Below are 17,527 nucleotides of genomic sequence, written 5' to 3'. Positions count from 1 at the left end.
CCGTGCGCTCACATTGTTGGGTATGAAGTGATGAAGCATTGTGTCAGGAGCAGCTGTTACCTGGAGACGTCTAGTGGTGCTACGCAGGAAAGGTCTCACACTGGGCAAAGAGGGGATCCGTTTTAAGTGAAGACTACAATCAGAAAAAGATGATTTCTGCCAAAGAAGCTTTAAGCTCCCTCTAACATCACTACTGTGGACCAAAACCATAGGTTAAGTCCAGGAAGAAATCCCAGGCATCCAAGAGACTCAGTCCTGAAGCAAGAGAAAAGAGGAGAGCATCCCTCAGCCACCCCCAGGGTCTAACCCGCCTCCAAAGGCCACATGCCTGCTGCCTCACCTCCCTCCAGTTTTCCTAGTTCTGACCTCAGGTTTATGGCCACAGCTCAGTCTCTGGCCACACAGAGACCTCCTTTCCCATGTCATTCCTGCTGCCATTCTGCTAACTCCCTGCATGCATCCAACGAAATTCACATTCACCCCTAAGCCTGGCTAACTAGATCCAGTGGTTCAGTATCAACATTTACCTGCCTGATCCTGCTTGGGTTTCTTTACGGAAGACCCAACTCCTTCCCAGGCGATGCTGCTGCTTTAATCACTCCTGTTTCTAGGACACATCTGAATGGTTTCAAGCACATGGGGAAAAGTGGGAAGGTAGATGGGGGCCGAGGCCAAGAAAGAGTTGGTCCGATTCTCAGTAACATAACAGCCCGCCACAGTATTCACAGCACCTTGCGAAGATGGCGGTGGCCACTCTGCTACTCTGTAGTATGTTAGCATTCTGTACCAAGAACTTCCGTCATGGCTTAGCGGTATCTATGAGAAGTGTAAATTTCAGCTTACAGTATATCCATTGTCAGTGCAATGTCTGCAGATTCACACTGTTTAGGGAGAAGTTAGTCGTGCTGTTGGACATTCAGTCTTCCATAAATGTACCTCCGTATAGAAGAATTGCACATCTTATTTTATTGTGCTGCGTTACAATTATGAGAAGCAGGGACTTAGAGGTTCCACAGTGGGACGAGACTTCTGTCTTCATGACTGGGCTGGTGAATTTGGCTGAGAGAGTAACAAACCGTTCTGCAGACTCCTCCACACAGCCCTGTGTCTGGTCTTTCCTCTTATTCGTGATACCCAGGTGTTCTTTCTGATTCACGCACAGGCTTTGTCCCTCATTTGGGTCTCCTCTTGCCTCTCTTTACTTAGTGATCGCACGTGATTCCGAGCTCAGCCCTGCCGGGATGACTCTCAGGGACTGGACAAGTAAAATGCCATTTGCTGAAATGGCCTTCTAGATCTCAGACAAAGCTGGTGGCTGAACACACACTCAGGTCTCTGCCAAGGGTCTTCACGGCCCAGTGCAGCGCACAGCTTGGGCAGCCCCGATCTTGGCTTATAACTTAGAAAGAGTTACGGCTGATAGGAGATATGACAAAGAGTTATGACAACCTAGAAGAAGGTCATTGTCCGAGGGGCCTTTTAACGTTTTGATATGATTTAAAAATGGAAATAGTGCTATTTTCATCTTTACAATGGAGAATGCCTAGGATATATTTTATGAGCTGCTGAAGAGCTTCTTCTGAGATGATCTTTATTTTAAACATGTTCATATGTATAGGACTCATCCGCAGAGTAAAGATAAAGAGGCCACAACTTGGTCTCTGAATTTTCCGTAATGCGCCACTTATCAGTTATAAGAAATCTGAGAAAACGTATCTGGCTAGGTTTGCACACATCTTGCCACTGACACCGCACACATGCGTGCATGCTCGCACGTACTCGTGTGTGTGTGTGTGTGCACGTGTACACGTGTACTTTCCTAATCCACTGAGTATAAGCAAATGGGTGATGGGTAGTTAGATGGTTTCTGGTTTTGCTGTTTGGACTTTGATCACTGAAAAGTCAACCTAGAGTCACAGTGAGAACAACTGAAAAAGGACTTTAGTCATGAAAACCATGATCTGATGTCATTGACCAGGAAGCTCATCAATTTCTGCTGCTTCATCGATCGATCAATAACAAAACAACACTAGCTATCGCTCTGAGCAAAAGAGCAGGCTTGCTGAGTAGAGCACGGTGGGAAATAGCAGGACCAAAAGAGTCTTCGAATTCTTTACAGACCCAGAAACCCCAATGGTCGCTCACAAAATAGGGAATGAAAAAAAAGGCAAGCGTAGGGAAAGAAATATGAATGTGAAGTTCATTTGTAATATTTTCGTTCCCAAAATATATTCCGAACTAAAGGAACAAAAATAAAGTGTTTACCTGGGGAAAACAAAGCCTGCTATGAATTACCTGGTGGTTTGATAGAGGAAAAGGAATAGTTTCCTTTAGAAAATTTGCTTCCCCAGGTTTTGGCGGCCGGGAAACATATGTGATAAAACAGAGACGTAACGGAGTCAACAGGGGATTTCAGTCTAATCAGATTTAAGAAAAGCCAAGTTGTCTCTGGAGTGGAGAAATGGAAGGAAGAAGTTTTATAGAGCATATTGGGAGAACATTATTTACTTCTCTCTGCAACACTGATGAGCTACCGGGTAATGAAATTTTTATTGCAAAGCTTACTACAAACTGGCTTTGTTTCCTGCATCTGTATTTTGGCTTTGTTGAGTCCCTCTGCTGACTGATTTTTGTTTGGCCTTGTGGTCTTCACAGCCTCTCCCATGCCATCCACTCCTCCACGATTTCTCTTTCTGATCAGCACTAACGCTACTCGCTTGTCTTTTGCTTTGTTCAGTAGACTTCTTAAGACGAAACCCTGAAATCTTTACCTGGTTTCCTAGATTGTTCCCACTCTTTCTTCCTGTCTTGCTGTCGGCATCTGAGCTCAGTGTCAGAGTAGACGTGCCCCTGCTTTTCCATCTCCTGACATCATCCCCTGGGCCCTGGAACAGTATCTCCATCCTCTATTTTGACCACTTAACCTGCATATCCTGCTGACACTTTCAACTCAACATATCCAGAACTAAACTTACTCTCTCCCTCCCAAACCAGCTCCTCCTCCAAATTTTCCTGCTTCCATTCATGGCGTCTGTAGCTCAAAGCTCTTCTTCTTTAGCTCCCACATTCAATCAATTGCTTCTGCGGTGATTCTTCTGTCTGCTTTCTCTGTCTTATCCCCTCAGGCCCCACACTAGTTCAGAGCCTCATTAGTCTTTGCCTGGTCAACCGTACTCCATTGATCTTTCTGCCTTCACCCACTCCAATCCATCCCCCACACACAGCTACCAGATTAATCATCCTGAAATACAGCCCCAATTTCCTTGTCCACCCCCAGCTGTAAAACTTTAAAATACCTCACTGTCTTTGGAATAAAGCACAAACATTTCCTCCTGCCATTCAAGTAACTTTACAATAGAACCTCGACCCATCTATTGAGATTTATCAACCACTGCTGTCTATGGTCCAGCGACACCAATGTGATAGGGAAGAACTCAAGAAAGGTCCAGAATTGGGCTTTTGCCTAGAAGTTCAGGTATGCGTATTATTCATGGGTAGGGGTGTGGGAATGTCAGGCAGTGGCCCAAAGGCAAAGAGGGTTGTCCAAGACAACACCTGCCAGTTGCCTAGTTCTTTCCACAGCTCATTACTCTGGAAATAGTAGATGCCCCATGAATTCTTGCAAAGCAACTTGCTTTTACTGCATTTTAAGCTAGAATGTTACATTTGGACAAATCTCAAAGAGCAGATATTTTCTTATGCTTTTATAAATCAATGTGGCTTACTATTCTCAGCTTTCTGCTAGTATACACTCTGTTACAAATACATTCCCCAGGCGAGGACTCAGCTATATTTTTTGATGGGGAGGGAGGAACAACTTTCACTGCAGCCAGATTAAAACCAGCGGTCCTTTTCTCTTTCATCTCTCAACACACAAGTCATGCAGAAGTCAATGAAAAGTCTGCAGAGTCAAATTGTTTAGGGATCAGTTAATCATACTGTTGGATAGTCAGACTCCCATAATGTGATTCCAATATAAAAACAAAATAACAATAATAATCATTTCCCAGGGTTGTAAGTGCTCTGTACTATGAAAAATTCTTTCACAGGCTTTACAGACTTTTCTTCCAACAACTATTTTTTAAGTTAGGCAAAGAAGGTATAGTGAAGGGATTGGCAAACTTTTTCTCTAAAGGGCTAAATAGTAAATATTTTAGGCAGTAGTCTCTGCCTCAACCACTCAACTCTACCTTTTTTGCACAAAAGCAGCCATAGATAATATGTAAAGATATGGGTGTGTCTATGTTCCAAAACAATGTTATTTATAGGTGCTGAAATTTGAATTTAATATGATTTTTATATGTCACAAAATATCATTCTTCTTCTGACGTTTTATTCAACCACTTGAGAATATAAAAAAACTCTTCCTAGCATGTGGGCCATATGAAAAGAGGAGGTGGGCCGGGTTTGGCCCCTGGGCCAGAGTTTGCCAACCCCTATCTATAGTGCTTTCCTCATTCCACAGATGAGATTCTGTAGCTCAGAAGCTGAAATGACTTGTGTCTGAATCACACAAGATGATACCAGGGTTATTAGTGAAAGTCTAGGCCATGTCATCGGACCAGAGGTCTAATGCCCTTGCTCTACAGCAATGCCTCCCTACATCTGTAAACATCTAAGAGTAGCCGCCCATTCTTCCAAGCAATGAACACTGCATCCGACATGGAGAGGAGTGTCTGAAATAAGACCAAAGAATCACAGCATTTCATCCTCCTCAGAGGGCTCTTGGGTGGTCTATGACATCCTCCCCAAAACTAAATGCAAAAATTATGTGTGGGTTTTCATTGACAAAGACTCCCTCCTTGACCAAACTTTAGCCCAGCTCCTCTGAACCCTCTTCTCAACTAGACCTCATTCGTGGCCTGCAGCCCTTGGCCTGCTATGTCCAGTTTTAGCAAAAAAAAAAAAAAAGGAAGGTTGAAGTTGTGCTATTCCTGGGACCTACCCAGTCTTCTTGTCAGGACGGTGCTCCTTAGGGAGGGTAAACTCACAGATCCATGCCCTACAGAGGGACTTCGAGCGTTAAAGGCACAGAGCCCTGACTTTGGCCAGAAGCCTTTCCCTTTATAGTTACCACTGTGGTGATGGAAGATGAGCATCGATGGGGACAGCAGCAGAAGGGACTGGTTAGCATCATCTTGGATGACAGTAATGGTGGCTGGGGGAGGAGATCGGGAGAAGTAGGATTCCAGAATCGCCCTGAACCTGAAGGGTTCCCCTTGACGGTATTGATCTTATGGTTCATGGTCAGATGCTACACTATAATTTGAAAGCATGGGTTGGTAACATGGAGAATGCACCAATATTCTTTACTGGTGGGCTTAAGTCAACAAAAACAGGGCTGTCTAGAGAAACTGCTCAGTTATATGGCAGATGAATGGACGGAACAGACTGTGGATACACTGCACAGCTGTGTGAATACAAAGAATTCGTTTCTTGAAACATTTGTTGTTTGGTCCCAAGGTTAGTACCATTTATGGGCATAGAATTATTGTAAAAGTCATAACGGGTCAGATCACTGAGAAGAACATCTAGATTATCCAAGTCTCCAGATCCTTCTTCGTTTATATCTGTCTTGATTTTAGAGTTTTTTCCTTGAATGGAGGAGCTGCTGCATGGACTCATTTTGTTATCCATTCCTTCCACTTTGGCATTTTCCAAAGAACAGGCTTCCCTAGACCATGCTGTCACCTTTTTGCATTTTAAGTAATCTACCCACCTATTAATGGCAAGTTTATGCCAAGTAGCATGGGTATAAATTTTTAAAGGTCAGGAAATGAGTTCTAGCCAATAAAGATCTTAGTGATATCCAGTGGCCTATATCAGGACAATGAACGATTACTCCATAGAGCCTGATAATATTATTTTATTGAGGAAAAATGCTTGGACATGTTTAGAGCTTGAATAAGTGAATTTGGGTGTCGGGGCTGTGTGTGTGTATACATGTGTCTGGGTGTAGAGAGTATTGGAAATGGTGTGGTCCTTCTCTTGGTCATGCCCAAGAGGTCCTCTAATTAACTTTGGGCTTGCTTTAATCTGTGTCTCTCTGGACCTGACTGCTATCACACACTGAGAAAACTGAGGCAGTTGCTAGAATCTCCTGACTTTCTATTTCTGGCTTAGACCCGACAAGAGATTGTTTTTCCCCTGTGTTGACCCTTAGTCTTTTCTCTTGGTCAGAGTTTTGTCCTTGACCTTCATCTGCCTCCAATCAGATATGGATCCAGTGCCTATTCTCCTCCAGACCCACCTCTCACCCTCAGTTGCAGAGGGGCTTGGATGGACTTCCCTTCCCTCCATTGCATGTATTTCCTTCCTCGCCTAAGATTTAGTCACCTTCTCCGTTTAGGAAACTTACATTTGAACTTTCTTGGCCATAACTTTGACTACATTAGGCCCTAAGGGCAGGCACCAGTTTTTTCAGGTAGATGCTAGTACTACAAACATTCAATAAGTAAAACTAAAAACAAGCTTTCAATTGCATTGTGCTTATATTCCCCAGTCTGTTTGATAAGTTTCCAGTGATGCTTACAGGATAGAGGAAAATCTGATATTCTGCCTGTCTGAAGGAAATTGAAGCTGCAGCTAAGAGGTCAACGTGAGAGTGCATTAAAATGTATATATGTGGATTTAATCACAGGGTAACTGATCTACATTTTAATAACCACAAATATATGTAGAATTTCTTTAGTCTTTTTCCTAATACCTTTGTACCCCAGACCCTAGTATATGTCCTTGCTGAAGGGCATATATACAGACATTCTCTATACATTCATTCATATTAGTGGTCATTTAATTTTTTTTTTCGTTATTTCAACATTTCATGTGGGGTGCTCAAATGACTCCAACAAGGCCTATTGAGCTGAAACTATAATGATGATCACATTAGGGTAAGAATGCACAGAACAGAAATGAAATTCTTACTAACTGAAGAAGTAGCAAACAAGGAAGGCAGATTTTAAGTGACATTTGGAATCTAAATCAAAATGACATCCTAAAAGGAGCTGGAGAGGGGACCCTGCTGGTCCTGTGATGACTGCTGCTGAGATCAGAAGTCATGCTATGCAGCCCAACAACTGCTGCTGTCTTTGGGGGAGCCAATTTAGGATTTGCTTCAGTAGCTGTAATTTAAGAGTAAGGGCATTGGGACTTGAAGCTGAGCGCTCCACACGCATATAACCAAGGAGATTTCTATCCACAATGTAGAAGCTTTGGGCTCATGCCACAGCTTTTCTATTCTCTGTCATCTTTTTGCAATTAGATAGAAGACCAAGTAGGAAAAAAAGATCACTAATCAGCCCTATTTGAAAATTATCAGCTCTGAGCCCCTATGTTAGCTTTTTGAGTTCCAGTCCCTGGAGAGGGACTGGTAACCAGGCATTTCCAAGCACTGATTGAAGCTCATTATCACCAAGGTGTTTCTGTAGTTCAGTTTTATCCGCCCCATTTCACAGATGGCCAAATTAAGGTCCAGCGAGGTTAAATAGCTTGCACAGTCTCCCAGAGACTGGATTTCAAGGACCTTGAACTGGAGATCAAGGTCTGCCCTTTCCACACCGAAAACTATTTTCTTCCCTCATCAAAACATTTTGAGAGAATCAGAGTAAAGTAAAAAATGTGGTATGAGTCTTAGATCTCCGAATAAAATGCTCTGCAGAATCCACATGAGATTTGGTAGCAAACATTTTTTGTCAAACTATCGAAAATAGACTCTTGTGACTATGACTAGCTCTGGATAAAACTCTTATTTTGGGCTTCCCTGGTGGCGCAGTGGTTGAGTCCGCCTGCCGATGCAGGGGACGCGGGTTCATGCCCCAGTCTGGGAAGATCCCACGTGCCGCGGAGTGGCTGGGCCCGTGAGCCATGGCCGCTGAGCCTGAACATCCGGAGCCTGTGCTCCGCAACGGGAGAGGCCACAGCAGTGAGAGGCCCGCGTACTGCAAAAAAAAACAAAAACAAAAAAACAAACTCTTATTTTCCTTCTCCTCTGCAATCCTTTACCATTTTCCTGGCATACTTCATATCTAATTAATATTTTCTGTAGCACTGACCATTTTAACCCTCTGCCTCTGTTATTCTAGCCTCACCAAGATGAAAGGGGGAAAAATTTCTCATCAGTCACACCTAGAAACTTTTTGAGTGTTGTTCAGTCCAACAAGGCAGGGATTTGGGCATTGTCCTGTCTGTTTGCATGTTGATGATGATGAATTGAATTCTATCAAGAATTTCACATCGTTTGCTCTTATCATTTACCTCACCTACAAAATGAAGTTCGAACCCATAGGGTTGTTTGAAGATTAAATTTGATGGTATATGTAAAGGATTTAGCAGCACATCTGATATACACTAGGCATCTTTCAAATACGTATTATTTTTTAATGAATCTTTCATGCATGCAGTATGGTAGGAAGAGCACAAGGTTAGAATTAATCCAGAGATTTATGTTCCAGTTATGGATCTAGCTTTGAGCACTCGTTTGTATAACTCCAAAAGACCTCCTTCTTCTGTCTAACATGGGTATCAATACCTGTTCAGTCTTCTGAAATTTATAGAAAGGATCAAATATGCTGGTGGTTTTCAGTATACTTGAAAACATTAAAAGTCTATGCACAAAAGTGTGAGTAATTATTTTAGTCATTCTTGCTGTTAAGTCACCGCTATGTGATAACAGTGAGTTCATTGCCTTCATATTGAAGGGTGTGAGTCATGGTAGAATAATGTAGCAGCCTCGGGCTCCAGATACAATGGAGTTCAATCCAAGTTCTACCACCCACTGATTTTCTTTAAGACCTTGGGAAAGTCATGAACCTCTCAGAACCTTGATTTCTACGTATGTTCAATGGGGATAATAAAGAGGTAATAATAATAAAGATAATATAATAAAGATAAAGATGATAAAGATAAAGATAATAAAGATAAAGATAATAAAGATAAAGATAATAAAGATAATATAGAGGTTCCTATAACAGCTGGGTTAGGGCTAAGGCACAGACATCCCAGAATGTGAATCTAGGCAACATGGCCCTGTTTTCTGTCTGCATCCTCTATTTGCCTGAGACCCAGATAGAACTTGAATCTAGTCTATAACCGGGGTTTAAACATACACAGTTTGGATTCTCTGACTGGATTGGTATGGATGGAAGTCAGATTATAGAAAAAGAATATTGAACCCCTAAGAGACAAAAATCGTAGTGAGAAAGAGCCGCTACAACTGACAACTAAAAGAAGACTTAACACATCCTTTATTATCCTGAAATGAAATTCAGAGATAATAGGACCTATCTACATACCTAATGTTTTTTAAAGTCAATAAAATGGCTTAACTCTAATATGAAGGAGAAGTAAAAAGAAAAGTAATTTATAATAAAATCATCTGTACTTCATAAAGTAACAGCTGGGAGGTGATAACAATGGGATATTAAATGAAATAATCAGAAGCTTGTACCTTTTTATAGAATCATGCTGCTACAGTCCAGCTGACCCACAAGTCTGTAACATTGGCAGTTCACGCATCCCAAGTTGTGTTGCCATTGGTGATATAATTTTCTGAAAAAAAAAAAACCCTAATGATGTTATGAAAAGAGGAAATATAATGTTCTCTCAATTTATACAGTTGAACTATAACTCATGCTGAATTCTTGGAAAATTCAGTGTATATTAAAAGTATGCAAAAAATTATCATGCTGACAAAAAAATAAGTTGCTAGGCTTAGATAATGATTAATAGGCCTTCTTTACCTAATAAATGTCTAGGTAGACATTCAAAAGTTAGATGGATATGGGATAATTCGTTTGGGGCAGGACTATAACACACATCACAAGACTTCCAGTATTTCTGCCCCGATCCACTAAGAGCTTCCCTAATTGTTGTAATAACCAAAACAGTTCCATAAATTTCAAAAACACTCTTTAAGGGGTGGTACCATACCCACTGAGAACTTCTGCTCCAAAAAGTTAGTATAATCTTAACAAAATCATAAAACTATAATAATCAACTTCATAATCTGTCCTGTCCTCTGTGCTCCTGTTTCATCCTAAAAATCCCAGACTACTCTCCCTCTTTTTGTCTCTGCTTTTATATTAAATTATCTTTTTAAATTATGCTCTGGCCACACTAAGATCAGATTTAGCAAGAATACTGTGTCTTTCCTCTGACTCGTGCATCCACTATGATCAGTGGGTATCGGAACCCAATTCATCCATAATTTTAGTCTCATTTCAAAGAGGAGAAGACTGAGCAAATGAATGCAGGTAACTCACCCAAGGTCATGCCACAACCTATCTGCAGGGATTGACTAGAATCTCTATCATTCAGGTCTGACCACTGAACCCCTTTTCCTCCCAGTTCCCTCATAGACCTATGACTTCATTAGCCTTTTAAGAAGGGGTGGGTGGAACAGCAGGTAAAACCCCAGTCTCTCTGTTTGGCTGTTAGTCAACCTGTCTGGTAAGAAATCAGTGGTGGAGGAGGAGACTCCCAAAATGGGTTTCCATTCATCCAAGCTCTTGCCCCCCTCATTTGCATGATTAATTGCACCCTAGCTCTTAGAGAACTGCTGGCCACCACCAAGGCTGCTGCTCCATTGAGTACAAACCCATCATTGAACCTGCTTAAGAGAAGGAGCGGGTGATGAACACACCCAGACAGGATAAAGCAGGGTCAAGCCACAGACTCACTCAGCCAGGGGACAAGCCGTGCACCGTGCTTCCTGTCTCCCTCCTTTGCAGAGATGTGTCAGGGAGTGTAATGAAAAGTAATGACGTGGAAGAAAGCATGCTGTTGCCTTCCAAGGGTCAAGTCAGTACAATTTGTACAAGGTCCTGACATTTTCACTCTCAGTATAGAAATACTGAACTAAAAAAATACAGTGCCCAAGGGGAAAAAAACACACAAGCCAGGGTCACTTAAAGCACTTTAAAATAGATCCCACGTGGGGCTTCCCTGGTGGCACAGTGGTTGAGAGTCTGCCTGCCGATGCAGGGGATGTGGATTCGTGCCCTGGTCCGGGAAGATCCCACATGCTGCGGAGCGACTGGGCCTGTGAGCCATGGCTGCTGAGCCTGCGTGTCCGGAGTCTGTGCTCCGCCATGGGAGAGGCCACAGCAGTGAGAGGCCCACGTATCGCAAAAAAAAAAAAAAAATAGATCCCACATGAAGCATCCCAATATATCATGAAGATTGTTTTGCAGAGCGGGAAAGGAAGCTTGCAGGGATTGCCACACAGTGCTGCCTCTGTGAGTGACGATGGACTCGTTCTTCTTAATCACTGTGGGCCGTTCTCGTGAGCAGCTATACATCAGCTCTCACTTTTGGAAAAGCCATTTTCTAATGGGACAGGTGGGTTCTTGCTAATTCTGATCAAGAGACCTGTCATTTCATGAAGTGATTCAAAGGATTTATTCAGGGTTTTCAAAAGGAGAAAGGCCTTTTGAAAGGTGCCTACTTGGAACCACACATCAGACCGTAGGTAAAGAAGATGGCAATTGGTAAAAACATTTTCAGAGCTTCCAAACAACTGATGTATTCCTGAGGGCTCTAAAATGATAAGTGGAACTTTGCAGCCTCCAAATTGCAATAATTGTAGCTGGGACCTCCTTGGATAGAAAGGGGGTATTTTAAAGGCTTGACTACAGGGTTTATTCAGGTATTATTATCGCCCAGATGGTAACCTAGCTTCTAAAAGCCAATAGAACATACTATTCGCAACCTTAGGAAAGTTAAATAATCTCTTCATTTGTTTCCATAACTATATACATACCTACTTCAGAAGGTTATTGGGAGAATTTCATGTCACAAGTGTCTAATGTGTGGAAAGCATTATGTAGTGACCACAAGGAGAGCTAGGGCACCATTAAAGGCTGATATAAGGTAGAAAGAATAGAAATACAACTTTATGTATTTTCATTTCAGGAGGGCAAAGAAACCCTACACACACCAAAGATCTCCCGAGGTGGAATTGTCATTATCACTGATACTGTTAATACCCTATATTTGCTTAGTGACTTCTAGTTTACAAAGCCCTCATTTTCGTCTTATTTAACCCACCCTAAAATTCTGTGAAGCTATCTAATATGATACTAATAGGTAAAAATCTCCAGTCTTTTAAATTAAGACATATGTTTCTAAAAGCCCCCTTTTAGGGGAATACCCTGGCAGTCCAGTGGTTAGGAATCTGCGCTTCCACAGCAGGGGGCACGGATTTGATCCCTGGTTGGGGAACGAAGATCCCACATGCCATACAGTGTGGCCAAAAAGTAAATAAAAGCCCCCTTTTAAAATTTTCAGTAAGGTCCACATCAGTGGGAATTTAACTATGGCCATGAAGGCAGCACATTAGGATCAAGGTTTATTTCTCTTTTTGCTATGCCCACGTTCACTCTATAAAAGAAATGGAACTGAGATTGTATTTTAATCCAGTAGAGAACGTCACAAGGGCAATGATCTTAGAATAACCCAGTCTTATTTTTAGCAATGAACGCTGTGCTGTTAGGTGAAGATTTATTCCATTCCTTCATTCAACAGATATTTGTTGAGCACCCATGCCAGGCACTTTGCCAGGCAGTAGGGACAGAATGGTCAGCATTTTTGTCCAAATATTTATAATCTAATGAGCCATCCTACTAGACCAGATAGAAAAAGAAAGGAAGAATAAGGTCAGACTGTTTTAAAGACATTGGAAATAATCACAATCAGCTGGATCTAGTGATAAATGAGGCAATTCAACAGAAGGATGTGAAGCATAAAGTGTTACCACAGTAGGTACATAAAGATGCATTTTTGAACAATTATGGCAATTAAAGCACTTGGAATAAAACTTTAGGGATATAGGAGGAGAGCATGAGAAAAGAAAATATCCTGATGTTTCTCTAGTCTTCATTTCTCTCCCTCCACCCCCACCCCAACCACCCCACTAACCCAGCCATCAGGTCCTTGTTCAGATAATCATCCGTTTACTTGCCTCCTGACAGCAAATCTGATGAACACATGCAATCAATTCTTTCCATCCTGGTCAATCACACTGAACATATTCAATATGACCGCCCTTGGGAGAGAATGATTGAGCAAGGTCACATGAGCTCTAACCATCTGTGGCCAGCAGATCCAGTCTCATATCCTGATCTTTTTGACTTCCTAGCCGTAAAGATAGTGAGGGACCCATATGCACTACTTTCCGAGGTCATCCTACTTGTTGGGCTTCGGAACTGATTTTAATCACCCTGAAACTGTGCCAACTCACACTTATCAGAAGGGCTTTCAGCTTCTGAACCTCCTGGACTACAGGAGAAACAAAAGCATTTTTATAAATATTATCTTTAGGAGTGGAGGTGGAGTAAGATGTGGAAATCACCTTCCTCCCCACAAATACATCAAAAACACATCTACATGTGGAACAACTCTTACAGAACGCCTACTGAATGCTGGCAGAAGACCTCAGACTTCCCAAAAGGCAAGAAACTCCCCACGTACCTGGCCGTGTTGCTGACAGTGTCTTGGTGCTCCAGCCGGGTGTCAGGCCTGAGCCTCTGAGGTGGGAGAGCCAAGTTCAGGACAGTGGACCACCAGAGACTTCCCGGCCCCACATAATATCAATTGGCAAGAGCTCTCCCAGAGATCGTCATCTCAATGCTAAGACCCAGCTCCACTCAATGAATGACCAGCAAGCTCCAGTGCTAGATACCTCATGCCAAACAACTAGCAAGACAGGAACACAACCACACCCATTAGCAGAGAGGCTGCTTAAAATCATAGTAAGTTCACAGACCCCCCAAAACACACCACTGGACGCGGTCCTGCCCACCAGAAAGACAAGATCCAGCCTCATCCACCAGAACACAGGCACCAGTGCCCTCCAACAGGAAGCCTACACAACCCACTGAACCAACCTTACCCACTGGGGGCAGACACCAAAAACAATGGGAACTATGAACCTGTAGCCTGCAAAAAGGAGACCCCAAACACAGTAAGTTAAGCAAAATGAGAGGACAGACAAATACACAGCAGATGAAGGAGCAAGGTAAAAACCTACCAGACCAAACAAGTGAAGAGAAAATAGGCAGTCTGCCTGAAAAAGAATTCAGAGTAATTAGAGTAAAGATGATCCAAAATCTGGAAATTGAATGGAGAAAATACAAGAAACATTTAACAAGGACCTAGAAGAACTAAAGAGCAAACTAACAATGATGACCAACACAATAAATGAAATTAAAAATTCTCTAGAAGGAATCAATAGCAGAATAACTGAGGCAGAAGAACGGATAAGTGACCTGGAGGATAAAATAGTAGAAATAACTACCACAGAGGAGAATAAAGAAAAAAGAATGAAAAGAATTGAGGACAGTCTCAGAGACCTCTGGTACTACATTAAAGGCACCAACATTCAACTTATAGGGGTCCCAGAAGAAGAAGAGAAAAAGAAAGGGACTGAGAAAATATTTGAAGAGATTATAGTTGAAAACTTCCCTAATATGGGAAAGGAAATAGTCAATCACGTCCAGGAAGTGCAGAGTCCCATACAGATTAAATCCAAGGAGAAGCATGCCAAGACACATATTAACAAACTATCAAAAAATAATACAGACAAAAAATATTAAAAGCAGCAAGGGAAAAGCAACAAATAACACACAAGAGAATCCCCATAAGGTTAAGAGCTGAACTTTCATCAGAAACTCTGCAAGCCAGAAGAGGGTGGCAGGATATATTTAAAGTGATGAAAGGGGAAAACCTACAACTAAGATGACTCTACCAAGCAAGAATCTCATTCAGATTCGACGGAGAAATTAAAACCTTTACAGACAAGCAAAAGCTAAGAGAATTCAGCACCACCAAGCCAGCTTTACAATAAATGCTAAAGGAACTTCTCTAGGCAGGAAACACAAGAGAAGGAAAAGACCTACAAAAACAAACCCAAAACAATTAAGAAAATGGTAATAGGAACATATATATCGATAATTAACTTAAATGTAAATGGATTAGATGCTCCAAGCAAAAGACACAGACTGGCTGAATGGATACAAAAACAAGCCCCGTATATATGCTGTCAAGAGACCCACTTCAGACTAGACACATACAGACTGAAAGTGAGGGGATGGAAAAAGATATTCCAAGCCAATGGAAATCAAAAGAAAGCTGGAGTAGCAATTTTCATATCAGACAAAATAGACTTTAAAATAAAGACTATTACAAGAGACAAAGTAGGACACTACATAATGATCCAGGGAAAATCCAAGAAGAAGATATAACAATTCTAAATATTTATGCACCTGACATAAGAGCACCTCAATACATAAGGCAAGTGCTAAGAGCCATAAAAGAGGAAATCAACAGTAACACAATAATAGTAAGGGACTTTAACATCCCACTTTCACCAATGGACAGATCAACCAAAATGAAAATAAATAAGGAGACACAAGCTTTCAATGACACATTAAACAACATGGACTTAATTGATATTTATAGGACATGCCATCCAAAAACAACAGAATACACTTTCTTCTCAAGTGCTTATGGAATATTCTCCAGGATAGATCATATCTTGGGTCACAAACCAAGCTTTGGTAAATATAAGAAAATTGAAAGCGTATCAAGTATCTTTTCCAACCACAATGCTATGACACTAGATGTCAATTACAGGAAAAAATCTGTAAAAAATACAAACACATGCAGGCTAAACAATACGCTACTAAATAACCAAGAGGTCACTGAAGAAATCAAAGAGGAAATCAAAAAATTTCCTAGAAACAAATGACAGTGAAAACATGACGACCCAAAACCTATGGGATGCAGCAAAAGAAGTTCTAAGAGGGAAGTTTATAGCTATACAATCCTACCTCAAGAAACAAGAAACACCTAAAATAAACAACCTAACCTTACACCTAAAGCAATAATAGAAGTACAAAAAAACCCCAAAGTTAGCAGAAGGAAAGAAATCATAAAGATCAGATCAGAAATCAATGAAATGAAGGAAACGATAGGAAAGATCAATAAAACTAAAAGCTGGTTCTTTGAGAAGATAAACAAAATTGATAAACCATTAGCCAGACTCATCAAGAAAAAAGGGGAGAAGACTCAAATCAATAGAATTAGAAATGAAAAAGGAGAAGGAACAACTGACACTGCAGAAATACAAAGGATCATGAGAGATTACTACAAGCAACTATATGCCAATAAAATGAACAACCTGGAAGAAATGGACAAAGTCTTAGAAATGCACAACCTTCTGAGACTGAAGCAGGAAGAAATAGAAAATATAAACAGACCAATAACAAGCACTGATATTGAGACTGTGATTAAAAATCTTCCAACAAAGAAAAGCCCAGGGCCAGATGGCTTCACAGGCGAATTCTATCAACATTTAAGAAGAGCTAACACCTATCATTCTCAAACTCTTACAAAATATAGCAGAGGGAGGAACACTCCTAAACTCATTCTACGAGGCCACCATCACCGTGATACCAAAACCAGACAAAGATGTCACAAAGAAAGACAACTACAGGCCAATATCACTGATGAACATAGATGCAAAAATCCTCAACAAAATACTAGCAAACAGAATCCAACAGCACATTAAAAGGATCACACACCATGATCAAGTGGGCTTTATCCCAGGAATGTAAGAATTCTTCAATACATGCAAATCAATCAATGTGATACACCATATTAACAAACTGAAGGATAAAAACCATATAATCATCTCAATAGATGCAGAGAACACTTTCGACAAAATCAACACCCATTTATGATAAACACCCTCCAGAAAGTAGGCATAGAGGGAACTTAACATAATAAAGGCCATATGTGACCAACCCATAGCCAACATCGTCCTCAATGGTGAAAAACTGAAACTATTTCCCCTAAGATCAGGAACAACACAAGGTTGCCCACTGTCACCACTGTTATTCAACATAGTTTTGGAACTTTCAGCCATAGCATTCAGAGTAGTAAAAGAATTAAAAGGAATCCAAATCGGAAAGAAGAAGTAAAGCTGTCACTGTTTGCAGATGACATGATACTATACATAGAGAATCCTAAAGAAGCTACCAGAAAACTACTAGAGCTAATCAATGAATTTGGTAAAGTAGCAGGATACAAAATTAATTCACAGAAATCTCTTGCATTCTTATACACTAATGATGAAAAATCAGAAAGAGAAATTAAGGAAACACTCTCATTTACCATTGCAAGAAGAAAAATAAGACACCTAGGCATAAACGTACCGAAGGGGACAAAAGACCTGTTTGCAAAAAACTGTAAGACACTGATGAAAGTAATTAAAGATGATACAAACAGATGGAGAGAGATACCATGTTCTTGGATTGGAAGAATCAACATTGTGAAAATGACTATACTACCCAAAGCAATCTACAGATTCAATGCCATCCCTATCAAACTACTAATGGCATTTTTCACAGAACTAGAACAAAAATTTCACAATTTGTGTGGAAACACAAAAGAACCCGAACAGCCAAAGCAATCTTGAGAAAGAGAAACGGAGCTGGAGGAATCAGGCTCCCTGACTTCAGGCTATACT

The sequence above is a fragment of the Lagenorhynchus albirostris genome, chromosome 17 (assembly GCF_949774975.1).
Source record: "Lagenorhynchus albirostris chromosome 17, mLagAlb1.1, whole genome shotgun sequence".
Taxonomy (NCBI): domain Eukaryota; kingdom Metazoa; phylum Chordata; class Mammalia; order Artiodactyla; family Delphinidae; genus Lagenorhynchus; species Lagenorhynchus albirostris.
The sequence above is the reverse complement of the archived record's forward strand: the minus strand, read 5'-3'. Positions refer to the sequence as shown.